Raw genomic sequence first — 21,356 nt, 5'->3', positions numbered from 1 at the left:
GTTCAACCAGTGTTAGAGAGAGGGGGGAAAAATATATAGAGATAGATTTTTGAAGGGGGGGGGGGAAGGCTTTTTCAAGATTGGAAGAAATGTTACTCATGCTGTTGTAGGGTTGAAAAAGTTCCCCCAATCCCCAAATTGTTAAGGAAAAAGCATAGTATCACACCATGATAACACATAAAACACAGTCTATTTTTAATTCTACCCAGCCCGGAGCCATCCGCTGTACTATACAAGATAAATGAATCACACTCTAATTGCCTTTCACATGCCTCATTCTATTCTGAGTCTTAAAGTTTTGAGAATCTAATGTCAAAGCACTTTTGGCCAAATCTTAGGCAACTAGCTCCATCAAATATAGTAATACTTTGGGAGGAATATTAATTACAGGATATGAAGACTTCAATCTGTTCTCTGGTTTAAGTAGCGTACAATGCTTAACCATCAATTTGAACAACATAAATCATGAACAAGGTAGGTCAGCATGATATTAACTCTTCCCTGTGTGAAAGCAGTGTGATCACCCAGTAAGTAGTCAAATCAGTTCACACTTTACATAAATCACCTATCTTCAGCAGACAGGCTTCTAGCACACTACTGGAGAAGCTCAGTGTGCTGCATCCCCACATGCACTGTATCTCAGAGGATCTCTTTATCAGGTTGGATTAAACTCAATTACTTTGCTACCATTAAGGATCAAACTGGAGCAGCCTCTCCGGCGTAAGATTACTATTTAGAGACGGCAAGGTCCAAGTGCTCAATTGCTAATTGAGAAAGGATGATGCATCTGGTATGTCTCCTGACTGCCCTGGTTCATAGGCAGAGATCATATGATTATTTTTCTAGTGGACTTGGTTTGTTTTGATTGCAAATTCATATCCTCTCTGATCCTGGAATGTGGGGTGATGGCTTTAGGCAATACTGTCTGCAGATTTTGGCTGTAAAGTCATTACTATAAAGACGATTCTCCCATGCTGTAGAGCCAGCACAAGATGCATTTCTGTTCCTCCCACTACTGCTGGTGCAGAGGCATGACTGGAGGAAAGGGGGAAGAGCTTGAATGCCTACACTGATCCCAGCACACAACACCTCATGCTTATTAACAATCAGTTTAAATTAGTACCGTGCTTAGCTGCTCCAATTTACATTTAGGGACCCCCTATGTCCACAGGATTGGCAGAGTGCAAAGCTGAACTTTGCATGTGCACACATACACGGAGTGCATTGAATTTTCCTGGTCTTTTGCTGGAGATATAGTCATAGAATTACATATAAGAAAATGTAAAGTAACAATTTGTTGTTTTTCCAATGAAACAAGAAGCTTCTTTTAATATTTTGTCTATACTATATGTAAGATCATATATTGTGGAATGGCCACATTTTAGCAGGTCTACTTTATCATATAGGTAAATGCAGTAGAATATAAAAAAAAGTGCTTGACAGTATGTGCTATATTGATTGTATTAATTTGACCAGAAGGACTCCAGAGAGTGAATTGCACTGCCTGTTCATGATTAATTTACTGTACTTCTGCAAGCAAGAAGCATGTGAGAAGGCCCATAAAGAGGTAATGAGAAATGGAACTCAAGCCTCAGAAGATTCATTTCTGTCTGAAAGTTTGAAAATCTCTGTCTTCAAGTGAAGTCAAAATTTCCCCAAATACATTGCTACTTTCCATAATATTGAGGTACTTTAATATTTTGCAAGATCTACAAGGCAATGAACATGTCTCACACGCTAAAGGACTATGTTTACAGTGGTGCTAATAATTTTTGGTTATATGATCATTCCTCTTTTAGTACAGTGTTTTCAACTGGAGAAGAACTGTAACACTATTCATTTGAATGAATGCAAGATAATATTTTTTAACACTGGAGGGACTGAAAGTCCTGGTAGTGACCTCAAAACAAATTTGAGAAAGACTACATGATTGCTAGAGATACATGATCATACATGATGGAAAACCTGTGGGATTTCCCTTTCATCACCAAGCATTTAGACTGGGATTTCAGAGAGCTTTAAGAGAATTAGGCACCTCTGACTTAAATGTACTTTTAGCTTTAATATTCCATAGATACAGACATCTAGGTTTGCACACATCTGTTATGTGTTAAGACATACACCTTTTGCTGTTTCCTTTGTCTTCACACACACACACACACACACACACACACCCCGCTGGCTCCTTTCCTACTCTTTGTTACATCCATGCTATACTAGACTAGAGTGTAAGCTCAGAAGGCTGTTCTAATTTATACTCGTTGCCAAAGACCCTCCTTAACTGCTCAGTATGCTTCCTGGTATATAGTCCCTCTCACCAGTTTCTGTTCAACTGTGAGAGGAAAAAACTCAGTGATAACTCAGTGATAGGAAAAAACCTTACAAGGTATGAGAATCATTTGACACTTGATTGTCTTTTATCACTATCATGGTTTTGAAAGCCTTTTCATTATTACGGCCTTGATTTTGACATGAATCTAAAACATTGGTGAGGAGTTAAAATAAATAAATCACTAACTAGAGAACCTCACAGAAGAAGGCATGAAAGCTAGAACTCAGATGGTCTAAGGCTTCCTGGAGAAGTGTGTATTCAGGAATCCCCACCTTTAGTCCAGTCATGAGGTCCAGATTTCCAGTAGGGACTAACAAATCCTCATTACTCATGAGGGAATTCTGTGCCATTGTGCATGCACATAATTAATGTGTCACACATTTTAATTTTTTTGGTCGGGGGGAGGGAGAAAATAGCTTTGGCTGGAAAGTTGCTGCAGTTCTTCCTTTTGCCCACAAGAGAGTGCTGTGGGGCTAGAACAGAGCAGCCACTCAAGCTAGGGAAGAGAAAGAGCGTGCAGTGCCTTCTTCACAGAACCTGTCGGGCCAGGTCAGGAGACAGGGGATATGGGGAGACAAACAGTGTGGGTCAGACAGGGGCTAATAAGGGTTAGTGGTGGAGAACAGACTGGGGCAGGGGCTGAATGGGAGTAGAGGTGCAGGGCCACATGGGGGAAGGGGGATGGCCGAGTGGGAGCATAGAGACACACAAGGACACATGGGGATGAGGTGAGGGTGCTGGCTGAGGGGGTGCAGGACTACCTTGGGAGGGGGGTGGAGATGGATGGCTGGGTGGGGGCTCAGAGACATAGAGAGGGGGAGGGAGTGCAGGGACACATACAGACAGGTGTGCAGGTGGAGGGACACATGGGGACAGAGGTGCAAGGACACATGGGGATGTATGGACACATGGGGATGGGGCAGATGTGCCTGACTAAATGGGAGAGGGTAAGGGTCAGCCAGGATCTACATGGAGGAAGCTCCCTAACCAACCCTTCCTGCCAAAAAAACCCCTGTTCCATATTTTTCCCACCCATATTCAACAACCCTCCAAGTTCACAGTCAGGCTCCTTCCCAGCAATTACTTCCCTCTCCCTCAGCTCCTCTGTTACTCCTGACTCCCAAGCCTTTGCACTGCTTCTGAGGGGTGCAGGAAATATGGTGCTGTATTGTAGTTTAAATGAATTATTACTCAAAGTTCTATATTAATATGTCTAGTAAGGAGTATATTTGTCAAAAAAAAATTTCCTGAATCTTTTTTTTATCTGTATTGTTTCAGACATACTTGCTGACATTTATTCTGAAATAAATTACCAAAATAATTGAAACTGGTATGATTATATTGTGTTATTTTGACAAAATATGCAGAATTTTAAAATATTGTGCACATAATTTTTAGGTGCAGAATTCCCCCAGGATTACCTCATGAAATTGATTGTTGAACGGTTTGCGGTGGGAGTATGACTAGTTAAACCTACTCTAGGCTAGGAACACTTTTGCCAAACCTTCACAAGCATCCACAGGGTTGAGACATGCAAACTCACCTGATTTTAAACCCAAGGCTCTGTGGGAGAGGTTGACCGTAAATCTTTCACATAGCTTAAATATTCATGAATAGAGCCTAGTTGATTACCTTGCTCAGTGTTGGGCAACGTAACCAATAAGAATGTGCACGCTGTGCTGTTGCACGCAGTAAATGTTTAGCTGTCAAGGAGAACGCCTCCTTTATTAACCATTAATTGTAATGAACACAGTAAATACAAGCCACATTTAGAAACAAACAGGATAATTAAATCCGTTTCCCTTCTGGATGCCATTTAAGAGAAAACAGCACATTTCCGAGTCCCCTTCTGAATAGCAGCAAATTTAAAATCTCTTGGAAAGCCACTTGACTGAGTTCTCTAAACTCACATTTGAATTGTATTCATGAATGTCAAAGCAGACAGTATGTGATATACTTTAAGGTGCTGCACTATTTTCAAAAGTGTAATCAGTGATCACAGAAATCCCCAGGTTCGTTTCTGCCACTGTTGATTCTTGTATTACAGTATAGTTATTTATCACAGTAAGCATAAGCAACTGAACTGTACAGTCTGTTTTAAATGAAAATGATGCCTTCATAATATAGAGGTAATGGCATATACATCTGAAGGAAACAAGAGTTGTTCGATTCAACAACCATTTAAAACATCAGACATGTTATAAACAGACTTCATTACTCTCTGATCAATAAGGCCCAAAATTAATGAACTCATTTTTCTCTGTGATATCGGGTTTGGTTTCACAGAAGCAGTGCTGTGGATTTATGCTGAAGGAAAGACACAGACAGCTTTCCTTCTTGAACATGAACTCCTAGAAATGATAACATATTGAAAGATCAGTTTATTTCTTTTATAAAATATAAACAAGCTTGCTTAGATATAAATATAAATAAAAGGAAAATAGAAAGTTTGCTAGTCAATAAATAGTTCTAATCTCAGTTTTATAAATATTTTTAAATGTTCTTAATAGATATGACATTAACAAACTAGCCTAAAATTTAATGACATTTTCTGTTTTGTTCATTTAGAGATTTTATTTTATGTAGGAATTATTTCCAGGTTCTTTCACACTATAGGCTAGAGTAAAATATATATTAAAACGGGGATTTTCAAAAGGGTCTAAGAGTTACGTTTCTAACACCCATTGACTTCCAATGGGAGTTCGGCACTATCACAGGGCATCCCTTTTCGTACCCTATGAATACTGCCACCTAGTTTGTTCAAATGATCTCCTTGTCACAAACACAGAGAAACTGTATCTTTTTTGACTATGTGTGCTTTTAATCTTCAGTTTCAACCCATACGGCTATATCTGGGAGGGATACAGCAAGAGGAAACTTCCATACAGCTTCCTCTCTAGTCCACTGCTCCCGCTCTGAGACCCCTCTTATTTTGCTGCTCCTCCCATATATATATCCTCCCAATTACTGAGCTAATTGCCTCATAGCCCAGCAATTGCCACCAAACTGTCACTAATCCCCAACAAGCTGGTTAATTAACTTCAGTTGTGTCTGCAACCTTCCCAGCGCTGCAGCAACCTCAGTGACCAAAATGCTACAGATAGTGCCTTGAGACAGGCACCTGATTCCACTAGGTTCTTCTGAAAATCCCAGCCCAATGGCCCTGAATTCTGGTAGCATTGGTGCTCATTTACAATACTCTATCTTAAAACAGTTCACCTGAATAATTTTACTTGACTCTAAATGGAAACCCCCTCCCCCCACAGTTTGGGTCTGTGTATTCCTTCTCCATCCACTGTGCCCTAATAAGTCATGGAACAAATCAATGGAGTAAAAACCAAGAAGCGGTTTTATTTGGGTAGATTTTCAAAAGCATTTACATGATTTAGGAGCATAAGTCCTAGTGGTGTTCAAAGTGGGCTTGTGCTTGTAAAAGATGCTTTTTGAAAGCCTTAGTTTTTAATCGCTATTCTGACTTTAAAAGACTTTCATTATTATGGTCTTGATTTAGACAAGAACCTAATCACTGCTGTGTCACTGCAGCAAAACAAAATGTTGTTCATTGGAAATGAAAACATTCCACAGCAGACATATCTGGAATATAAGGGACTGCTGATGGGTATTTTGCCCCCAACAGGGAGCTTTAGCAGCACTTAAGGAGATTTAGTAGATTCAATACAAATTCAGTGTATATCTAAGCCCATTTTGAAATGGGCAGTGCAATCAGATGGAGTAGGAAGCAGAAAGAAAATGCAAGCAAGGGTGGGATTTTTTCAACTTAAATAAGATACAAATCAAATAATATAATGTTCAAACTGGAGTCCCTAAACCGAGGCATCTAAATCCTCATTTATACACTTAAATAACTGATTTGATCTTCTGAGTGGTGATCACCTGGTGCTTCTGTTGATTTTGCTGGGAACTGCAATAATAGCCCAGATCCTGATCTGTGCCCTAGAAGCACTTAGCATCGTTCAGGAGGAGGTAGATGTAAGGTACCTTTATGCTCACCTGTCCTTGGGCATCCAGGTGCTGGTCTGGTTCCAAACACAAATTACAACAGCCTACAAATTATAGCAACCAAAAGGCTGCCCTTATTTATGCCAGTTGTCAGTGATCCTCCTTAACTCCATTTACTCCCTTCTGTAGTCCCCCTGACCCTCTCACAGGCTTCTGTTAAACATAAGGAGTTTTTTTTTAATATTGGTTTTTGTGCCTTTGGCTATTTGCTTTTCAAATTCCCTTATAGCCCAGCTAATTTCCTTCTGTTTTAGATGACAGCTTATATTCCTTTTAATTATCTTCATTAGGTTTGTACTTCTGACTTTAAGGATTTTCAGAATATCAATGTTGATAGGTGAAATAATGCATCCATTTGCTTGGTCAAGAATCTTTCCCATGTGGGGGACGACAGTATTGAATGCGGTATTCTTGGGAAGGAAGCAATACAGAAATGTTTGTTCTTTCTACATGAATACTGGTCCTATTTTTAAGAGTGTAGATTAATTGGATGCCTGGATAAAATCAGAACCCAGACAACTGTAATAGAGTATTGGGTATATATTTAAATAGCTCTTACAGGGGTTATACAAATCTGCTACCATTGAGTGTCACTTTATCATGGACCATTAAAGCAATTAAATGCTACTCTGAGATGTGGAGAAAAGGGTAAGGATAAACTAAACAGTATGTGAAATTATATTTCCCAGTAATTTTCATTAATGTTCATTAAAGCTATTTTCAAGTATAATGGGAGAAATTCTTCTCTGAAGTGTATGGATTTTACAGTTAGCAACTGCCTAACTTTCCACACACTTTTATAGCTTTGGGCTATGTCAGTGCACATAATTATATATGTTTGCAAGTAAAATAATTATAAGATTGGCAAATGATTATAGTTTGGATGAGCCTGTTCTGAAACAATGTGCTTCCTATTAACCACAACAAATTGTATTACGTTAAATGTGTGTGTATATATATATAAATAATAAGGTTGTACTGGTAAGAACATAAAGTCAAGAAATGGACACAGAAAAGTTATATGGACAATCTTCACTCTGACCCCTTCTGCATTAACATGGTGTGGTAAACACACAGCCCCAGACGCCAAGAAATGGCCATGTTAAATTTCATGTAGAGCTGGGTGAATTACCGATTTTTCAGTTCACTGGCTAAAATGGGGGGTGGGGAAACACACACACACACACACAGAAAACAAGAAAAAAAATTTTTTTCAGTGAACTGAAAAAAGTAAAAGATTCATTTTGGGTCACATTTGGGTCATTACCTCCTTTTTAAAAAATGGAAGTAAATGTCAAACATGGACCGGGGAGGGGGAGGGGGAGAGAAAGAGGAAGAATGAGGGAGGGACTGAAACAATTTTGCAAATTCAGCATAAATTCACAAAATATTTCAATTGACCCAAATCCAAATCTGCATTTTTTAGCTGAAAAAGTTTTGGACAAAAAAAATTTTGCCCAGCTGTGTTTGCATGTACGTCCATTGTACTCCATAAAACCACTGCCATACACTAATACCAAGATCCTTTAAGTTGCTGAGAGCCTTCAACTACCATTTAAAGTTCCGTTTAAACAAAGCAGGGGGTTAAAGCTAAGTACATGTGGAGCACATATGTGGAAGGGCCTTGTAACAGGGTGCAGGTGGGCCCTCTATCTTCAGCCACTTCTGTGCCCACAAACCAGCCAGAGTACCTCTGCTTTGGTGCAATTACTCATGCTCTTTATTTACTGTACAAGTTCCCACAGCCTCAGGGACTACTAGCTTCTGCAACCAGCAGAGGAGAGTACCACGACTTCTTTCCTGCCAGCCTTTATGTAGCCCTTGGCTAATGAGGCCAGCAGCTGTTCCCTATTTGCCACTTAGGCCTGGGCTTACTCAGCCAGCTCCAATACACCTTTTCTGATTGGAGAGGGCGTGACAGAAATCTGGCCCAGGGTTTCCCAGCAAGCACCCTGTCACACACCTCCCCCCTTATAGGCCTCCAGGTTTGTGCTTCCTTGGCCTCTCCGCCCCCATCCAGTGGGGTTCTTCCAGGGAAGCCTCTCCCCCTCTTTCGAGGGATTACCTGCATCATCTCCTGGGGGTTCCTTCATCCCCCACCCGCAAAAAGTACGCTGGTCGGAGGGTGGATGTCCCCATAGCTCTGCCACCACCCACAGATGCTCACACATATTGCACCCCTGCAGGCGTCCCTTCTCCTTTATCCCCTTTCCTTCCTGTAGGGGGTCGAGGCCAATCCTGACCTCCTGCTGGACACCTCAGGCATAGGGTTCTCCCAAGCCACCAACTGGACTCCCCATTTCTTCTCTGGGAGATGCATTGTGGGGAGTTCCAGTTGCCCCTTTTCTCCCTCTAAGGGGCTTGGACTGGCCATCTCCCCCATACCTCCCTGCCTCTACTCTAATCTATCCGGGCTCTGTTGTCTAAGGTTCTCATGTTTCCATTCAAGTCTAAGGTTCTTTGTCTTTGTAAGGTCAGCCCTCCCTTCGGGGAACATCTGCCACCATGTACTCCTTGGTCAGCTTGACTGCTGCATCGACCATACTTGGCTGATGTCACCTGACTCAGACTCTGTTATCCTCAGGGAGGCCCTGCAGCAATTGTTCTAGGACAAGGGCGTCCATTATCTCCCCTACTGTTTGCATCTCGGGCCTCAGCCAATAGGTGGCCCACTCCATCAGGTTCTGGGCCACACAGCCCCCATCCATTGGGCTGACCGGAACTTTTAGCAGTATTTCTCTGCCAACGGGCCCACGCAGTCTAGGATGGCCGCCCTCACCATCTCATAATTCCAGGCCTGTTCCTCACTCAAGGTCATGAAGGCCACTTGAGTTTCTCCCACCAGGTAGGGAGCCAGTCATAGGGCCCAGGTTGCCCTATTCCATCTTGCGCCCATGACTCCACACAAACATACTGAGAAAGGCATCCGGGTCATCTGCCAAGACCACTTTACAGAGTCCCAAGCCTGGCAGCCAGGTGCCATCCCCTACCACAGGACTCGCCATTTGTTGCAGGAGTTGCTGCTGCACGCTGGCCTGGTCTCTTATAAAGTCCTGTAGGCTTCTCTGCTGTCCTGCCCGCGAGGTTAGCAAGGCCTGTCTCTTGGCCTGGTGGGACTGCTGGAAGTCTTGCAGCACCTTCTGCATCTGCTCCTGGTGTTTGATGAGCCATTGCAGGGTCCCGTCCATCTCTGGGCTGCCAACCACGTCCATTGGCTCAGGATACCAGACAAGCCACCACGAGTAACAGGGTGCCAGTGGGCCCCTTTATCTTTGGCCAATTCTGCACCCACAAGCCAGCCAGCGACCTCTGCTTTAGGCAATTTATTTACACTACAAGTTCCCACCACCTTGTAGCTAGAGACAGTGTCAGGCTCTCAGCCTCAGGGACTGCTAGCTTCTGCAGCCAGCAGGGGAAAGTAGCCTCTAACTCCCTGGCTCCTCCCTTTCCTCTCCCCCTGGCTTTCTTCCTGACAGCCTGTACGTAGCCCTGGCTAACAAGGCCAACAGCTGTTCCCCCATTTACCACTTAGGCCTGGGCTTACTCAGCCAGCTCCAATACCCCTTTTCTGATTGGAGCTGGTGTGACAGAAGACTGGCTCAGGCTTTTCAAGCCAGCACCCTGTCACATGGCTCTTAACTTCATGAAGGACAATGCTGAACTTTCTAAAGACATGGTATTATGGCAGCCTTTTTTGCCGAAAATGGTCACACTCAGAACTCAGTACTTGCTTGCCTCACCCATTCATGTCATATGAAATCAAGACAGGAGAGTAGTCTGTGTTGAAATAAGCTGAAGAGGAGGATCCAATAATTTGAGCATGACAACAGTGGTTTAATACACTTGCAACAGTGGAATATTGTAATTATCTTATGTGCATATCCTATAGCTTCATTTATTAGTGCACTGATTCCCATCTCAAAAGTCATTGCACTGCAAATTTAAGTGGAATGAGAGAGCAAGCTTTATACTCTCATACATCAAATTTAGGCTTTGGCTGCTTTCTTCTCTGGCTGTTCTTTCTTAGGATCCTGTTTCAATTTATAATCTGTCAAGGCAACCTTGATTTCATCTTTAGCCAGCATAGAGCAGAGTAGCTTAACTGGAAGATGGCAGAGTTCTTTAGCAATATCAAAATTCCTGATAGTCAAGTCTTTATCAACAGTTTTTCCTTTAATCCACTCCATGGCCAGTGAGCTTGAGGCAGTTGCCTATCCATGGCCAAATGTTTTGAATCTTGTATCAACATTTTTTTCCATTTTTTGTCCAGTTCAGCCTGTAGTTTCATCACAGCTCCACAAGCAGGAGCACCCACTTATCCAGTACCAAATATTCTTACCAGTGTTATCAAGGGAGCCCATATTTCTTGGATTCCCCTAGTGATCCACTACTTCCTCATGATACCCCATTGTAGAACCTGCCAGCTCCAGGGGTGCCACCCCAGTCCAGCTCTCAGCACCAGCACCTTGTGCCGGAGGAGCCGATGTGCTGTTTTGCAGCCTCACCCTTCACATGCCTCTCCTTCACCTGGTCTCCATCATACCCCCTACACCAGGACTTTGAGGGGTGGGGAGTCCTTGGGAGGCAGCTTTATGGCTGTTTTCTATAGTGATTGCTGGGGAGATCTTCCTACACCTGCATACAGGGCTTTCAGGGCCCCTTTACACAGCTATGCCTCTTTTACTTGGTGTACAGGGACAGGATCAGAGTCTTACCCAGACTCCCTGTCCTATAGAGCTTAGGGTAATGAGTTTACAGGTGGCCAAAGTTTACAGGCCTAAGAGACACAAATAGTCTTCAGATAAACTTTCAAACCTGTGCGTCCTTATCCAAACCCAAACTTCAACCCTTTGAGGTTAAGTCATGAGTTTTCACCATGGACCTATCCAAAGCCTACTGAAGTCAATGTAAAGACTCCCTCTGACTTCAATGGGCTTTGTACCAGGCCCTGTACAATTAAATCCAACAGGACATCAGTTACAAGCATAGCCATGGAGAGCAAACTTTTGTCTTCATTTGTCCGTCCCTAATGTTATCTGTTCTGTATTGCAATACCTCAGGTCATTGATCCCCATTCTGCAGGCTTCTTGTTTGGTATGAAAAATTCAATGGAATGTGTGATATAGCATTTCACAGTGAATTGATTCCCCTTGATTAAGAAAAAAAAAGGTTAACACTTTTTAAATGTCTGGTAGATTTACCTTTATTACTTGTTTGGTTCAAACCTTGGCACAAGCACACTGAAGTGATATTTTTTGCCTTAGCTGGCCTACACAGCAAGTTATTTGTATGTTCAGGATACAAAAATCAAAAGGAAAAAAAATGAAGTCCTTTCACTGTAGCTATTTAAAACGTTTTATTAGCCTTCTTCACCCCCAAACAGAGTTAAATAATGATCTGGCCATATATAATGGATGTTACATTAGTGTAGAAATCTGAGTTTCGACTGAAGTCCTGCTCTCTATCCTTTTTTAAAAAAACTCCTTATGGCAATCTCTTTGAAAGTGTCTGGCAAGTTTTTGTTCTTTATAGCTCTCATATTAGCACAGAACTAAACAACTGTGAGCCTGAGTCTGCCACTGTTACCCTGAGTTGGTATGAGTACAACATGAGTACTTCCCTCCTCTGCCCCCATGAAAAATGTCTGATTTCTACAGAGGATTTTACCTTCTCACCAACAAACATCAAACTCAGAAAATGAAAAGTTTAACCAAAAACTGAAAATTTCCACTCAAATTTTTCTATCAAAAGTCAAGGGAAAAAATATTCTGAATAGCTTTAATACATTAATGATTATGAAGTGCTCAGATGTAATGGTGGAGACAGAGGGTAGTTCATAGAAGTACTTAGAAAGGTGTGTGTGTACACACAGCTATGATACAGTACATGCACACTGTTCTACTTTTGCTTGGGCAGTGGCTGCATTCTGTTATGTTCCTCTCCTATATCAGTGGTAGAGCAGCTTTAGGGCAGGGTTTCTGAATTGGAACCAAGCAAGAAAACCAACTTCCAGCATGTTTTCAAACAGGCTTTCTGGTGTGCACCTCTGGGTATCACCAGTCAGAATTTGACCCATTGGGTATAATACAGTAGTTTTCTGTATCTTTATATTTGGTAATGGGTTTCACACTTGGGATGCATCTGAAACAAAGTGGAAAGGCTGCCGACTTCTTGGTTTCTTTCTACTATATTCCTTTTTTCCCCCCATAGCTGTTTGGGTTACCCGGGAAACAGCTGCAAAATGAAATTGAATTGGTAGTCAGAGTGACAGCAGTAGGTAGAATTTTTAAGACACAAGATGCACAAAAAGGGAATACATGTCAATGAAATTGGTTGTAATGTTTTATCTGAAATATGAAACAAACGGTACTCAATCTTAGGTAGGCTACACTTTTGAAAAGTTTTGTAGCAAATTGATCTTGTTGTAGTAGCAGGTTAATTTTTGTTGAATTGGGGAAACAGTTCCAATTGCTTTAGAGTTGGTTTTTAAAAGAGATTTAGTTGAGCATATTGTATAAATACATTTTTACCATTGTCAAAAATAACTTCAGTATATAAAAGCTGTTACTGTTTTACACGCTCCTGTGGCATATGTATTTGTTTATATATAAATGCATTTGGCTTGCATTTGTATAGTAACTGAAATGCAAAAAAAAAAAAAAAAAAAAAAAAAAAGAAGGGAAACCACCCCAATTAAGCTTCCAGTTACTTAACCAAAAGGGTACAAGTGCCAAGATACCATTAGCATTTTTTCTGAAAGAATCTGCATTCCTACAACAGAAGCTAACAGCAAAGCTAATGGAACTAACAGCGCACTCCTGAGGCCCAGTGGTAAAAATGAGATGTCTGAGTAGAACTTTTTATGAAAGGAATAATAAATGAAGCTTGAAGAAAATACTCAAAACAACTTGGGGAAAATGTTTTAAACTTCACTGATTCTGGGTTTTTGTATTTCTTTTTATTCACCGGAAAGTATCTTTTGTGACTTTTCTAAGGTAAAATTGAGTACCGAAGACTCATTGAAATTCTAGGGGATTTGGTCACCTAATTCCTTTAGTCTCATTTGAAATTCCAGACTTATCTATTTTAAATACAAAAAGAAGTCCTAACTCCAGTTCTGTGGACTCCAACATTTATTTATTTGTTTGTTTATTTATTAACAGCGAACAAAGATTATCACCCAGCAGTTCTATCACATTCCTTGATTCTCAAAGCTTGGCCAGAGGTACTTCATATTTGTACCATCCGAATGTAGAGAGGTAGCTCATACATCTCTGGTTATGATAGGCAATATGAGTCAAAGAATTTCTTCTCAATGATTTTGTTTTCTATACAGTTAATGACAGTTAATATTAGCTGCTCCCAAAGAAGACATCACTCAAGCATTCTGGCGTCATCTTGACAATACCAAATACGTATATACAGAACACAGTTCCAAAAGCTGGCTGTAAAATAATTGACAGAAATTACTATGTCCTCTGGAAATATTCAGAATGACAGGTAATGATCATTTCCCCAAACATAATGTTTAAAACATGAACAATGCAATGAAAGCTATTAACATCAACTTACCACTACTAATACAGAAGATAGAATGTGAGTTCAGACTATTTACCTGCTTTAAATTCTTTATAGTATTCCCTGGGATTTGCACTCATCCGTGCAGGGGCAGGGGGAATCATCTTATTCAAGATGAGCTGCACAATGTGGTTTGCCTCTCCTGTTTTGATGTATTACTTCTATTGATCCTTCCTAATTTAGAGATGGGCAGACCTGTAGGTTGACTATTTCAGAATAGTCTACCAAGAAAGCAGTTGTTTTTATGCCCATCAAGTGGGGGACCGGGGGGGGAGGGCAGGGAGAAAGAGCACATTTTAGCATCAGAGAATCCAAAGCAGTAACTCCCATTATGCATAAAGAAGCTATTTTTCCAAGCCTTCAAACTGGTGTGTTTTCATTTATTTAATGTAAAGGATTCTTTATATATACTTTGTGACTGAAGCCAGTGAATCAAAACAAAAAAAACAAACAAACAAAAATACCATCAACCAATCTCACCCTTGCCACATTTTTATACAATAAAAAGCAGAATAAGTTGGAACTTAAAAATTCACCATTATATCCTCTCCCACCTCCTTCTTGCATGGTCTATGTTCATTTCTAATGATGAGTCCAAGTTACAAAGTCTGAATCAGATCGAAAGTCTCCCAAAGTTCAGGAGTGTTTGATTTACTGGCTGTGGTTCAGGTCATGATGCAGAACAGTTAACTGAGAAGTTTGGATCCTGATCTGAACTTTCTCAATATGTGGTGGCATTGAGATTCAGGGGGTTGGTTCAGGCCCATCACCAGCTATGACATGTAACAGCTGAAGAGCTAGAAGGAATTTACTAGGTGATTGTTTCAGAAAGTGATGGCCATGACAGAAATGGTTAATTTCTTCTGACTACTTATTCAATCATATTCCCATTCCCTCACTGCACCAGTCATCTGCCTGCTTTATTTATTGAATCCATACATGTAATATTTATAGTAAATAGCAATTTTCCATAATAGCATCTAATCTTTATTTACGTAGACCACGTTGTACAATCTTATAATGCCAGGCCCTGTAGGGTTGTTAACAAATTATGTCATTTTGTAAAGAGGAACAACAGAATAAACTGAAAAAAACAATGAGGAGCCCGTATGGCACCTTTGAGACTAACAAATTTATTTGGGCATAAGCTTTTGTGGGCGAAAACTTCATCAGATGCATGGAGTGGAAAATACACTAGCAGGTATATATAAACAGTACATGCAAAGATGGGAGTTGCCTTACCAAGTTGTGGGGGGGGTCAGTGCTAATGAGACAATTCAATTAACAGTACAATACCATGGGAGGAAAAATCACTTTTGTAGTTGTAATGAGGGTGGCCCATTTTCAAACAGTTGACAAGAAGGTCAGAGTAACATTCGGGGAAAATTAGTAGGGGGAAATTCCCCCCCCCTTCTGTTACTCACACCTTCTTGTCAAAAGACAGGTTGCCCGACGCACCATTCCCTTATTCCAATATAGTTCCAGTGACTTCAGAGAGCTACATCACTGTAAAACCTTTGTAACAGAGTAAAGGATCAGGTCCAGGATCTAAAAGTGCTAGGAGTTCCTTTCTCTCTCTTTTCTGTTACTGACAGGATATCACTGGACTGTACTCTCTCCTAAATGTTAGTACCTGTAGAATCCACTCCTAGTAAATCTTCCATTGCTAGAAATGCATCCCCCCCCCCCCCCCCGGCTTTAAAATTATCATCCTTCATGTGCACTATCAGCCAGATGGATTCTCAAGAGATCTCGGCTTCCATTTAAGCACCAAAATAAGTGACCAGATTTTCAAAAGATTTAAGCATATTGGATGCTGAACTCTTTTGAGAAACCTGGCCAAAAGTATCACAATGGGAGCTGCTGAATGCTGAATTATTGGGGAAGGGGGGAAATGGTTCTTATTAAAGTCTGCTAAATAAAAGGTGAATTCTTTTTAAATTTTGGCCCCACTTGTTGGTGCTGAGCATTTGAAAACCTGGCCTTTCGAAACCAAAATTGTCACATATATAATTTACAACTAAAATCTCCAGTCCACCAGCTAATAGATCATACTTATCTTTGAAAGATACAGAAAAATCTAAGGTGTTCCTAACTATTGTGCAAGTGGAATAGGTCATACCATTAGTGGATTTCCAAACTGTTTAGGCAGTTTACTTTTTGTCATAAGAGTGTTAACTATGAGTCAGAAATCATACTTTATAATTGCCTGTAGAGCTCAAGTTATCTATGGATGGGAAAGATTTAACTGATGCAGAAGCAATCTATAAAATAGGAGACATGAAGTATACAAGTAGATCATTGCTGTCTAGGCAGTCGTGAAGTAAAGTGCTGCCAATAGAAAACTTTCAGGGTTGGAAGGAAGTTTTTCTTTCTTTCTGAATTATCTGATTTAGGTCCCTTTGAATTACAGACTCTCATAGCTAGCAAGAATTCCAGCTTGGACAGGTTGTTCATTTCCTGAGGATGCATTGCTAAATGGAGGTTTCTTTGTAAAAGAATTGCTTTGGGGGAGGGAGGAAGGCATGTGTGAAACTCTTTTGCAACAGAGCCCTAGAACTACTTCCTCACCAGTGAAAGCAGGAGGTATGATGATCCCCTGACTGACTGTTCTTGTGAGATCTCATTGCTAAGTTTGTAAGCTCCTGGCATTGAGATAGGCATCCCGACTTTTAAGGACATCTCCAGACGTGGCAAGTGTTATGCAAATCACATGACACATGTATCTGTTGTTCCCTTTAGCCCTTATATTGCACATCTCCACCGGAATCTTGCAGTCATCAGGTATATAGTGAAGTGATGGGCTTTCCCCTGTAAATTGTCCATTAACAGCCAGGAAGCCAATCACCTCTCCTCTCCTCAATGGAGCCATTGTGGGGAAGAAGAGAGAGAGAGTAGTATAGATATTTTTGGGGTGGGGCAGGGGACTGTATGGGAGAAAACCTCTAAATGTGGGAGAAAAATTTTGGGTACAGCTAGGTGTTAGGGGAAAGTGTAAAGATGAGATGGATGAAAGACGACAAGATGAAGAGGGATTGCAGTCAGGAAGGAAGATTTGTGGCCAATTCTGGGAGGGGCAATACAGAGGAAGAGCTGAAGGGGCACTATGTACATCAAAGTTAGGCACAAGAAAGTGTTTGTGTGTGAAAGAGGATTCCTGTGAAAGGAAATAGACCGGCTGGGGATTGTTGGAGGGCATGCCCCCAGATGACCACTTGATCCCTCACATCCATGAAGAGTTTCATAATGGAAAGTACACTGTTCTTTGCAATTCTCTGCATCTAAGCCTGTGAGTTTTCCCTACAAATCTTGAGGTGGGAAAATTAACTGCTCCTGTGTTAAATTATCAGGAAACTGTGGGCAACATATATGCAACAAGGGCCTGTGTTTTGGGGTTCATTTTACCTCACTGGTCCAACAAAATTCAAGTTTGTTGATTTTTAGGCATGCTGCAAGGTCTGTCTATTCAGAGGCTTTTGCTTGGGGTGGGGTTTGGGATTCTTTTCTGGGATGAAGATTTAGAGCCCTTTAATTGATTGAGTCAGTTCTCTTTTATTTAATTAATGTATCCATAGCCTTAATACACACTTAGCATTTCATCAGCACATTTTATAAGTAAATCATTTACCTATTATACACTGTGTTTCCTAGAGAAGATCTTAAACTAAAAGACCTGAATATTCTACAATTCAGCAAAGGTTGAAGCAAATACTAGAATTAAAGAGCAGCCAAACCCTCAACTAGATGAAATGAATTACTTCAAAGCTAATCAGACAATAGAAGGCTAGGATTTATTTAAGAGACTGAGATTACAATAATTGATTGTACTAAAAATCATGCCCCTTAAGTAAAGTTCACAAAAGGTTTTTCTTTAGTTTAAACTTTATAATGTTATCATTATATTGCAAACACTTGGTGTTATATATTCTGATTACAGACATTCAAATTCTAAATATCTGCAGTGGCCTGAGCACTGACTTTGCATAACAAGAAAATAATCATAAAGCAATCGTACATATGCTGGAGTTCTTGCTCAGTTCACATTAGTCCATTTTATACATACCTCAGATTATCATACTTTTTGCAGGATCATCATATGCAGATTATTAAGCTGCATTTAAATCTATTTGAAAATAGCAGACATATCTAAAAATTCTGACAAGTCTCCATGTCTCAAACTCTTCTAGAGAAGATACTATTTTACTAAATTCCCAAGATTTCCAGTATCAGAGACCTAGTCTCAGTTCCCAGCTTTCCCATAGAGTTCCTTCTACTTGCACTTTTAAAAACAGATTTCCTCTGTGATCACGGTCAAGTTACTTGGGCCAGATTTTTCAATGGTTATCACTGGAGACCCCCACCCCCTTGGGTCTGATGTAAAGAACTCCAGACCATCTACAATCCTAACTGGAATCAAGGGAAATAGTAGGTGCTCAGTACTTCTGAAAGCCAAGGTGGCAGAATCAGGTCTTACAGCACAATATGCATTTTCCACACTAGTCACATACCACCACATGAGCACACACCCTACACTGATAAGGGTGGTATACATGCTTAGATATTGTATATAGGTATGACGTCCAGGAGTGCTAGTAAGAAACTGGTATTTGTTCCCTGGCCCCAGTCACATAAAATGGATCAAGATTACAAAAGAGTACATTTTATGTTTGCAGGCCTTTTTTGCTCACTAATAATATAAAAATAAAATAAATAAATCCCCAAATTAAAAATCAAAACATTTAATTCTGAAACTGGAGTGTTTCAGCATTGTCAGAACATTTTCTTAGTTTTCTTCTGAAACAAAATTCCAGTGAAAATCAACTCAATCTTGCAAAGTGTTTTAATTAGGTAGAAATTCATATCCAACAGAATAAAGTTCCATAGAAATTTCTTCACCGAGCTCTAAATCCAATTTCCCAATACAGACCCAAATCCTGTTTTATATTGATAAAATAGTTGAGTATGTCATTTTAATAAAGTAGTGCCTAATATTTAACTATATTTTAATTGCCCTTTAGACAATACTTTTCAGTGAACAAGCCATTTTTATAGAAGGTTTTCTTAACTAAAATGTTACGAGGGTAAGGGCAGGGATTAAAGGTCTTGAGAGCAGTCCTAATTAATGCACTAGAATTTGTGAACAATTTATAAGTTTCAGATTGCAACAGACAAATCAATACAGCATTTAAAATAAATTTCCTATTGCTGAACTTCAATGAAGCCTGATATTGATTCTGCATGATTTATATGAATTCTCTTATAAATTAAAATATAAACAATGTACAATAAAAAACCCAAAGAATAAAGGATATTTGTTAGAACTTTTTACCTAGATCCTGTAGTGCACTGCAGCATGTGCTTAAACTTTGGAGTCAGTAGAACTACCTAAGCATTTAAAGTTAAGCACATGCTGTATAGGAGTCTACACCAGTGTGTTGATTTGAGGCCAGATCCAGGAACCTTGGCTCATGCAAACAGCCCCATGATTCCCTGTGAAATAAATGAGCTGCTCATGTGAGTACAGAATGTGTGTGTGCGCGCGCACAAGATTGGACCCTTGTATTTTAGGATTGTCAGAGAAAAACACAGTTCTCACTCTTCAGGTTGGGTGCAGCAAGTCAGATACACTTTATTTTCTCAAGCAATTGCACAGAGGGAGAGTGCACACTAGGCCACAGGGTTTCTCTTACCTAGGCAGGTCTTTCTAAAGATAAACAATTAGAGCAAGCATTTATACCTTTATTACAGCAACAGCTGCATATTGTTTATACATATTCCTTCATGATATCTTATTTTTCTCACCAATTTCTCTTATAGTCTACATTCTATTCTTATCTAATACAAGGTCACAACAGCCTCTCTCACAGTTCTTTTCTCACTCGCTTCGCAGAATCCCTGCTTCTACAAATCTCATGTTATTAAAGCTAGAGTTAGCCTGACTGCTGCTCATTTCAGAGGCCTGCATCCAAATTTCCTTTATATACTTCCACAGGATGGAGAAAAAATGGATAGAACTATTTAAAGGAAAATTCTAGGAGGGATGGGATGTGTGACAGAATCCCCAGGGTGCAGACTGGGACTGTACCCCCTTAATTCTCTCCAACCTGGGCTGTCTCTCACACAATGCCTTGCTAGTGACCGGCAGCAAACCCCTTCAGGCATTGTTATTACTCAACACAACCATATGTGGAGCCCCACACCCAGATAGATTGCATGAATGCTCCCAGAGACACTCAGGAATCACACAGGGAAAGGCACCAGCCAAATCCCCCCAGCTCCCAGCCTTGCACCCCCGGAATATATAGTCTTACACTGCTCAATACGAGTAATGCAGATTTATTAATTGGTTCATCACTTCATCAATGGAAAGTGGATATACACCAGCCTTTGCAAAACCTGAGCAGATTTACTATACACTTCAAGCAAATTCACTGGTAAAGATAAACAGTTAAACAAATGTATTGACTACAAACGAGAGATTTTAAGCGATATTAAGTGATTGACTTTTTGCCTGAGTTAGTTACCAAAAATAAAAATAAAATATAAGCATGCAGTCTAAACTCTCAACCCTACTAGACTGGGCAACATCTAGACTAAACTGTTTTTCTCACCTCACTGGATATTGCAGTTCATAGTACAGAGATTTCACCCTTGTACTCTGGGCCAGTCCCCTCATTTGCAGTCTTCAGAGTGTCCTTGTTGCTTGAAGTGTAGGTGGGTGAAGGAGAAAAGCCCAGCATGTGGCCACTGTATCTGTTTTATACCCTCAGATATGTCCAGGCATGTCTGGGAGCATTACTGAGTCTCCAGGCAAGGTCAAGCAATTCCCCTGGTGTGGCCTCATGCAGGTGAGTCACTTAATTTTAGCTCCCTTGCTGGACAATGCTTGTTGATGGGTTGTTTGACACCTTGCCCAGGTGTTGGTTACTTTCCTTGCTGTTGCCTCTGGGGAGTTAATATCTGGCTGATTCCCCAATTTACAGCATGTTTTAGTGACCACCATACAGCATAACTCTCATAACTTCATATGCATTAATGATATACATATATGGATAGAGAAATGACTTTTAGCAGAGCATAACCTCTCTCCTTATACCTTACAAGGCATGCTTTATATGTAACATCACAATTATATAAAAATGAGGAATATGGGGGTTACAAGACGTTCCCCCAAGGTATAGTATGTCACAGTATAGTTCAAGGAACTGGATGAAATGTTGATATCTCACCTCTATATAACCAAATCCAGTGCTGATTGTTTAGTAGTCTCAGTCCAGTTCTAAAGATATTTCTGCCACAAACTTGCTAATACCTCTGTCTCTCTGAGATTGACAGGAATCAGACAGATAAATATTACTTAACCATGGATCTATACGTAGAGAGTATAGAACTAGAATTCATGAGTGACCTTCAGACTCCACTGAAA

General features: G+C 40.4%; 1 long non-coding RNA gene and 1 pseudogene across 1 annotated transcript in view; both read right to left on the bottom strand.

Moving 5' to 3' along the window:
• Positions 1 to 21,356, bottom strand: part of LOC141992855 (uncharacterized) — a 473,559-nt gene that overhangs the window by 8,919 nt on the left and 443,284 nt on the right. The gene's annotated exons all lie outside the window — the stretch shown is intronic.
• LOC141992641 (iron-sulfur cluster assembly enzyme ISCU-like) lies at positions 10,339 to 11,339 on the bottom strand (annotated as a pseudogene).

Source organism: Natator depressus, chromosome 8 (assembly GCF_965152275.1).
Source record: "Natator depressus isolate rNatDep1 chromosome 8, rNatDep2.hap1, whole genome shotgun sequence".
NCBI lineage: Eukaryota > Metazoa > Chordata > Testudines > Cheloniidae > Natator > Natator depressus.
Note: the sequence above shows the minus strand (reverse complement) of the source record. Positions and strands in the feature narration are given on the sequence as shown.